We start from the raw sequence: 8397 nt of genomic DNA, 5'->3' as shown, positions 1-8397 counted from the left end.
CATGCCGACATGCCCACACGCGATCCAGCGATGTGCGCCCTGCCCAGCCGGTATGCTGGGGGCATGCTTCTATGGTCACAAGCCTAGTCCAAGCAGGCTGGGGCATTTGTGGGGCCGCCACACAGGCGCTGGGCCGTCCATGGGCACTGCGCCGTGAGGGGCTGCCGAGTGGTCCGGACACCTTGTGGTCAGGGGGCCGCTAGTCATGTTGGGCTGAGTGCCGTATTTGCATGCCACCTAGTGTAGCTTGACACAGCGGGGCGGGGCAGGCGCGCCGCATAGCCCCCGGGCACTTGTGCTACTTGATGGACACATGCTGCCCCGCAGCGGGCAAGCGCATGCGCAAGGGCGAGCGAGCACACCCACACGCCCACAACCACATGCCCTGGAGCCTCTGGTGCATAGCAGCTGACATGTCACATATGATTCCCGTAACATGACGCTGGCAGCTGGCCTGCGACTGGTCCACCGGGCGGGGGCGGCGGCGGCGGTGATGCAATGTGAGGGGAAGGTAGTGGAAGGTGCAGTGAGTACATCATACGAGCTTTATGTCGCCCCTTTTGCGGTCCTCTGTCCATGGTGTACCGTACAGCACAGCCTTTCCACACAGCCTTACGGCGCCTGTGGGCGCCGGTCTATGGCACAAGAGAGTCTGCTCGCCTAGCTGGATGGGCGGCGCTCAGGGCCCCACCACGGCGCCGCGGCCTGGGCTCTTACGTGCTATGCCCTGCCGGGCGCGACTGCAGTGGCGGCTGCTGGTCTCATAGTGCAAGCTATCTAGGAGCCCAAGGACCGACTGTGCACACGGCGGAGGGGCCGGGCGGGGCCCGATGGCCCTGAGGTGGCGCGGCGAGGGTCGCAGGCGATGGCATGGCGTGGCGCACCTGCGCCATGCGGCTGCTTGCCTGTGCGAGTATTTCATATTACATATATAATATGTACCTACGCTGCGTGGGGGGCAAGTGACCTCGGGGCGGTTGTACTGAATTGTTTTCGCCTTTCCAGCGCGACCGACTCGTGCGCGAGCCACGCAAGGTCGGGCTAAAAGTCGCCACTTTCCTGGCGTCGGTTCCTCCATATCCCTATCAGCATATACTTACGTGTAAAAGACCGCAAACAAGATACCTTGAAGTGGGGGTAGGCCGACTCATTCTGAGATGCAGACCCGCCAACCATGCCGACATGCCCACACGCGATCCAGCGATGTGCGCCCTGCCCAGCCGGTATGCTGGGGGCATGCTTCTATGGTCACAAGCCTAGTCCAAGCAGGCTGGGGCATTTGTGGGGCCGCCACACAGGCGCTGGGCCGTCCATGGGCACTGCGCCGTGAGGGGCTGCCGAGTGGTCCGGACACCTTGTGGTCAGGGGGCCGCTAGTCATGTTGGGCTGAGTGCCGTATTTGCATGCCACCTAGTGTAGCTTGACACAGCGGGGCGGGGCAGGCGCGCCGCATAGCCCCCGGGCACTTGTGCTACTTGATGGACACATGCTGCCCCGCAGCGGGCAAGCGCATGCGCAAGGGCGAGCGAGCACACCCACACGCCCACAACCACATGCCCTGGAGCCTCTGGTGCATAGCAGCTGACATGTCACATATGATTCCCGTAACATGACGCTGGCAGCTGGCCTGCGACTGGTCCACCGGGCGGGGGCGGCGGCGGCGGTGATGCAATGTGAGGGGAAGGTAGTGGAAGGTGCAGTGAGTACATCATACGAGCTTTATGTCGCCCCTTTTGCGGTCCTCTGTCCATGGTGTACCGTACAGCACAGCCTTTCCACACAGCCTTACGGCGCCTGTGGGCGCCGGTCTATGGCACAAGAGAGTCTGCTCGCCTATCTAGCTGGATGGGCGGCGCTCAGGGCCCCACCACGGCGCCGCGGCCTGGGCTCTTACGTGCTATGCCCTGCCGGGCGCGACTGCAGTGGCGGCTGCTGGTCTCATAGTGCAAGCTATCTAGGAGCCCAAGGACCGACTGTGCACACGGCGGAGGGGCCGGGCGGGGCCCGATGGCCCTGAGGTGGCGCGGCGAGGGTCGCAGGCGATGGCATGGCGTGGCGCACCTGCGCCATGCGGCTGCTTGCCTGTGCGAGTATTTCATATTACATATATAATATGTACCTACGCTGCGTGGGGGGCAAGTGACCTCGGGGCGGTTGTACTGAATTGTTTTCGCCTTTCCAGCGCGACCGACTCGTGCGCGAGCCACGCAAGGTCGGGCTAAAAGTCGCCACTTTCCTGGCGTCGGTTCCTCCATATCCCTATCAGCATATACTTACGTGTAAAAGACCGCAAACAAGATACCTTGAAGTGGGGGTAGGCCGACTCATTCTGAGATGCAGACCCGCCAACCATGCCGACATGCCCACACGCGATCCAGCGATGTGCGCCCTGCCCAGCCGGTATGCTGGGGGCATGCTTCTATGGTCACAAGCCTAGTCCAAGCAGGCTGGGGCATTTGTGGGGCCGCCACACAGGCGCTGGGCCGTCCATGGGCACTGCGCCGTGAGGGGCTGCCGAGTGGTCCGGACACCTTGTGGTCAGGGGGCCGCTAGTCATGTTGGGCTGAGTGCCGTATTTGCATGCCACCTAGTGTAGCTTGACACAGCGGGGCGGGGCAGGCGCGCCGCATAGCCCCCGGGCACTTGTGCTACTTGATGGACACATGCTGCCCCGCAGCGGGCAAGCGCATGCGCAAGGGCGAGCGAGCACACACACACGCCCACAACCACATGCCCTGGAGCCTCTGGTGCATAGCAGCTGACATGTCACATATGATTCCCGTAACATGACGCTGGCAGCTGGCCTGCGACTGGTCCACCGGGCGGGGGCGGCGGCGGCGGTGATGCAATGTGAGGGGAAGGTAGTGGAAGGTGCAGTGAGTACATCATACGAGCTTTATGTCGCCCCTTTTGCGGTCCTCTGTCCATGGTGTACCGTACAGCACAGCCTTTCCACACAGCCTTACGGCGCCTGTGGGCGCCGGTCTATGGCACAAGAGAGTCTGCTCGCCTAGCTGGATGGGCGGCGCTCAGGGCCCCACCACGGCGCCGCGGCCTGGGCTCTTACGTGCTATGCCCTGCCGGGCGCGACTGCAGTGGCGGCTGCTGGTCTCATAGTGCAAGCTATCTAGGAGCCCAAGGACCGACTGTGCACACGGCGGAGGGGCCGGGCGGGGCCCGATGGCCCTGAGGTGGCGCGGCGAGGGTCGCAGGCGATGGCATGGCGTGGCGCACCTGCGCCATGCGGCTGCTTGCCTGTGCGAGTATTTCATATTACATATATAATATGTACCTACGCTGCGTGGGGGGCAAGTGACCTCGGGGCGGTTGTACTGAATTGTTTTCGCCTTTCCAGCGCGACCGACTCGTGCGCGAGCCACGCAAGGTCGGGCTAAAAGTCGCCACTTTCCTGGCGTCGGTTCCTCCATATCCCTATCAGCATATACTTACGTGTAAAAGACCGCAAACAAGATACCTTGAAGTGGGGGTAGGCCGACTCATTCTGAGATGCAGACCCGCCAACCATGCCGACATGCCCACACGCGATCCAGCGATGTGCGCCCTGCCCAGCCGGTATGCTGGGGGCATGCTTCTATGGTCACAAGCCTAGTCCAAGCAGGCTGGGGCATTTGTGGGGCCGCCACACAGGCGCTGGGCCGTCCATGGGCACTGCGCCGTGAGGGGCTGCCGAGTGGTCCGGACACCTTGTGGTCAGGGGGCCGCTAGTCATGTTGGGCTGAGTGCCGTATTTGCATGCCACCTAGTGTAGCTTGACACAGCGGGGCGGGGCAGGCGCGCCGCATAGCCCCCGGGCACTTGTGCTACTTGATGGACACATGCTGCCCCGCAGCGGGCAAGCGCATGCGCAAGGGCGAGCGAGCACACCCACACGCCCACAACCACATGCCCTGGAGCCTCTGGTGCATAGCAGCTGACATGTCACATATGATTCCCGTAACATGACGCTGGCAGCTGGCCTGCGACTGGTCCACCGGGCGGGGGCGGCGGCGGCGGTGATGCAATGTGAGGGGAAGGTAGTGGAAGGTGCAGTGAGTACATCATACGAGCTTTATGTCGCCCCTTTTGCGGTCCTCTGTCCATGGTGTACCGTACAGCACAGCCTTTCCACACAGCCTTACGGCGCCTGTGGGCGCCGGTCTATGGCACAAGAGAGTCTGCTCGCCTATCTAGCTGGATGGGCGGCGCTCAGGGCCCCACCACGGCGCCGCGGCCTGGGCTCTTACGTGCTATGCCCTGCCGGGCGCGACTGCAGTGGCGGCTGCTGGTCTCATAGTGCAAGCTATCTAGGAGCCCAAGGACCGACTGTGCACACGGCGGAGGGGCCGGGCGGGGCCCGATGGCCCTGAGGTGGCGCGGCGAGGGTCGCAGGCGATGGCATGGCGTGGCGCACCTGCGCCATGCGGCTGCTTGCCTGTGCGAGTATTTCATATTACATATATAATATGTACCTACGCTGCGTGGGGGGCAAGTGACCTCGGGGCGGTTGTACTGAATTGTTTTCGCCTTTCCAGCGCGACCGACTCGTGCGCGAGCCACGCAAGGTCGGGCTAAAAGTCGCCACTTTCCTGGCGTCGGTTCCTCCATATCCCTATCAGCATATACTTACGTGTAAAAGACCGCAAACAAGATACCTTGAAGTGGGGGTAGGCCGACTCATTCTGAGATGCAGACCCGCCAACCATGCCGACATGCCCACACGCGATCCAGCGATGTGCGCCCTGCCCAGCCGGTATGCTGGGGGCATGCTTCTATGGTCACAAGCCTAGTCCAAGCAGGCTGGGGCATTTGTGGGGCCGCCACACAGGCGCTGGGCCGTCCATGGGCACTGCGCCGTGAGGGGCTGCCGAGTGGTCCGGACACCTTGTGGTCAGGGGGCCGCTAGTCATGTTGGGCTGAGTGCCGTATTTGCATGCCACCTAGTGTAGCTTGACACAGCGGGGCGGGGCAGGCGCGCCGCATAGCCCCCGGGCACTTGTGCTACTTGATGGACACATGCTGCCCCGCAGCGGGCAAGCGCATGCGCAAGGGCGAGCGAGCACACACACACGCCCACAACCACATGCCCTGGAGCCTCTGGTGCATAGCAGCTGACATGTCACATATGATTCCCGTAACATGACGCCGGCAGCTGGCCTGCGACTGGTCCACCGGGCGGGGGCGGCGGCGGCGGTGATGCAATGTGAGGGGAAGGTGCAGTGAGTACATCATACGAGCTTTATGTCGCCCCTTTTGCGGTCCTCTGTCCATGGTGTACCGTATAGCACAGACTTGCCACACAGCCTTACGGCTCCTGTGGGCGCCGGTCTATGGCACAAGAGAGTCTGCTCGCCTAGCTGGATGGGCGGCGCTCAGGGCCCCACCACGGCGCCGCGGCCTGGGCTCTTACGTGCTATGCCCTGCCGGGCGCGACTGCAGTGGCGGCTGCTGGTCTCATAGTGCAAGCTATCTAGGAGCCCAAGGACCGACTGTGCACACGGCGGAGGGGCCGGGCGGGGCCCGATGGCCCTGAGGTGGCGCGGCGAGGGTCGCAGGCGATGGCATGGCGTGGCGCACCTGCGCCATGCGGCTGCTTGCCTGTGCGAGTATTTCATATTACATATATAATATGTACCTACGCTGCGTGGGGGGCAAGTGACCTCGGGGCGGTTGTACTGAATTGTTTTCGCCTTTCCAGCGCGACCGACTCGTGCGCGAGCCACGCAAGGTCGGGCTAAAAGTCGCCACTTTCCTGGCGTCGGTTCCTCCATATCCCTATCAGCATATACTTACGTGTAAAAGACCGCAAACAAGATACCTTGAAGTGGGGGTAGGCCGACTCATTCTGAGATGCAGACCCGCCAACCATGCCGACATGCCCACACGCGATCCAGCGATGTGCGCCCTGCCCAGCCGGTATGCTGGGGGCATGCTTCTATGGTCACAAGCCTAGTCCAAGCAGGCTGGGGCATTTGTGGGGCCGCCACACAGGCGCTGGGCCGTCCATGGGCACTGCGCCGTGAGGGGCTGCCGAGTGGTCCGGACACCTTGTGGTCAGGGGGCCGCTAGTCATGTTGGGCTGAGTGCCGTATTTGCATGCCACCTAGTGTAGCTTGACACAGCGGGGCGGGGCAGGCGTGCCGCATAGCCCCCGGGCACTTGTGCTACTTGATGGACACATGCTGCCCCGCAGCGGGCAAGCGCATGCGCAAGGGCGAGCGAGCACACACACACGCCCACAACCACATGCCCTGGAGCCTCTGGTGCATAGCAGCTGACATGTCACATATGATTCCCGTAACATGACGCCGGCAGCTGGCCTGCGACTGGTCCACCGGGCGGGGGCGGCGGCGGCGGTGATGCAATGTGAGGGGAAGGTGCAGTGAGTACATCATACGAGCTTTATGTCGCCCCTTTTGCGGTCCTCTGTCCATGGTGTACCGTATAGCACAGACTTGCCACACAGCCTTACGGCTCCTGTGGGCGCCGGTCTATGGCACAAGAGAGTCTGCTCGCCTAGCTGGATGGATGGGCGGCGCTCAGGGCCCCACCACGGCGCCGCGGCCTGGGCTCTTACGTGCTATGCCCTGCCGGGCGCGACTGCAGTGGCGGCTGCTGGTCTCATAGTGCAAGCTATCTAGGAGCCCAAGGACCGACTGTGCACACGGCGGAGGGTCCGGGCGGGGCCCGATGGCCCTGAGGTGGCGCGGCGAGGGTCGCAGGCGATGGCATGGCGTGGCGCACCTGTGCCATGCGGCTGCTTGCCTGTGCGAGTATTTCATATTACATATATAATATGTACCTACGCTGCGTGGGGGGCAAGTGACCTCGGGGCGGTTGTACTGAATTGTTTTCGCCTTTCCAGCGCGACCGACTCGTGCGCGAGCCACGCAAGGTCGGGCTAAAAGTCGCCACTTTCCTGGCGTCGGTTCCTCCATATCCCTATCAGCATATACTTACGTGTAAAAGACCGCAAACAAGATACCTTGAAGTGGGGGTAGGCCGACTCATTCTGAGATGCAGACCCGCCAACCATGCCGACATGCCCACACGCGATCCAGCGATGTGCGCCCTGCCCAGCCGGTATGCTGGGGGCATGCTTCTATGGTCACAAGCCTAGTCCAAGCAGGCTGGGGCATTTGTGGGGCCGCCACACAGGCGCTGGGCCGTCCATGGGCACTGCGCCGTGAGGGGCTGCCGAGTGGTCCGGACACCTTGTGGTCAGGGGGCCGCTAGTCATGTTGGGCTGAGTGCCGTATTTGCATGCCACCTAGTGTAGCTTGAAACAGCGGGGCGGGGCAGGCGCGCCGCATAGCCCCCGGGCACTTGTGCTACTTGATGGACACATGCTGCCCCGCAGCGGGCAAGCGCATGCGCAAGGGCGAGCGAGCACACACACACGCCCACAACCACATGCCCTGGAGCCTCTGGTGCATAGCAGCTGACATGTCACATATGATTCCCGTAACATGACGCCGGCAGCCGGCCTGCGACTGGTCCACCGGGCGGGGGCGGCGGCGGCGGTGATGCAATGTGAGGGGAAGGTGCACAGAGGGACGTGAGTACATCATACGAGCTTTATGTCGCCCCTTTTGCGGTCCTCTGTCCATGGTGTACCGTATAGCACTGCCTTGCCACACAGCCTTACGGCTCCTGTGGGCGCCGGTCTATGGCATAAGAGAGTCTGCTCGCCTAGCTGGATGGGCGGCGCTCAGGGCCCCACCACGGTGCCGCGGCCTGGGCTCTTACGTGCTATGCCCTGCCGGGCGCGACTGCAGTGGCGGCTGCTGGTCTCATAGTACAAGCTATCTGGGAGCCCAAGGACCGACTGTGCACACGGCGGAGGGGCCGGGCGGGGCCCGATGGCCCTGAGGTGGCGCGGCGAGGGTCGCAGGCGATGGCATGGCGTGGCGCACCTGTGCCATGCGGCTGCTTGCCTGTGCGAGTATTTCATATTACATATATAATATGTACCTACGCTGCGTGGGGGGCAAGTGACCTCGGGGCGGTTGTACTGAATTGTTTTCGCCTTTCCAGCGCGACCGACTCGTGCGCGAGCCACGCAAGGTCGGGCTAAAAGTCGCCACTTTCCTGGCGTCGGTTCCTCCATATCCCTATCAGCATATACTTACGTGTAAAAGACCGCAAACAAGATACCTTGAAGTGGGGGTAGGCCGACTCATTCTGAGATGCAGACCCGCCAACCATGCCGACATGCCCACACGCGATCCAGCGATGTGCGCCCTGCCCAGCCGGTATGCTGGGGGCATGCTTCTATGGTCACAAGCCTAGTCCAAGCAGGCTGGGGCATTTGTGGGGCCGCCACACAGGCGCTGGGCCGTCCATGGGCACTGCGCCGTGAGGGGCTGCCGTGTGGTCCGGACACCTTGTGGTCAGGGG

Source organism: Chlamydomonas reinhardtii, chromosome 16 (assembly GCF_000002595.2).
Source record: "Chlamydomonas reinhardtii strain CC-503 cw92 mt+ chromosome 16, whole genome shotgun sequence".
Classification (NCBI taxonomy): Eukaryota; Viridiplantae; Chlorophyta; class Chlorophyceae; order Chlamydomonadales; family Chlamydomonadaceae; genus Chlamydomonas; species Chlamydomonas reinhardtii.
The sequence above is the reverse complement of the archived record's forward strand: the minus strand, read 5'-3'. Positions refer to the sequence as shown.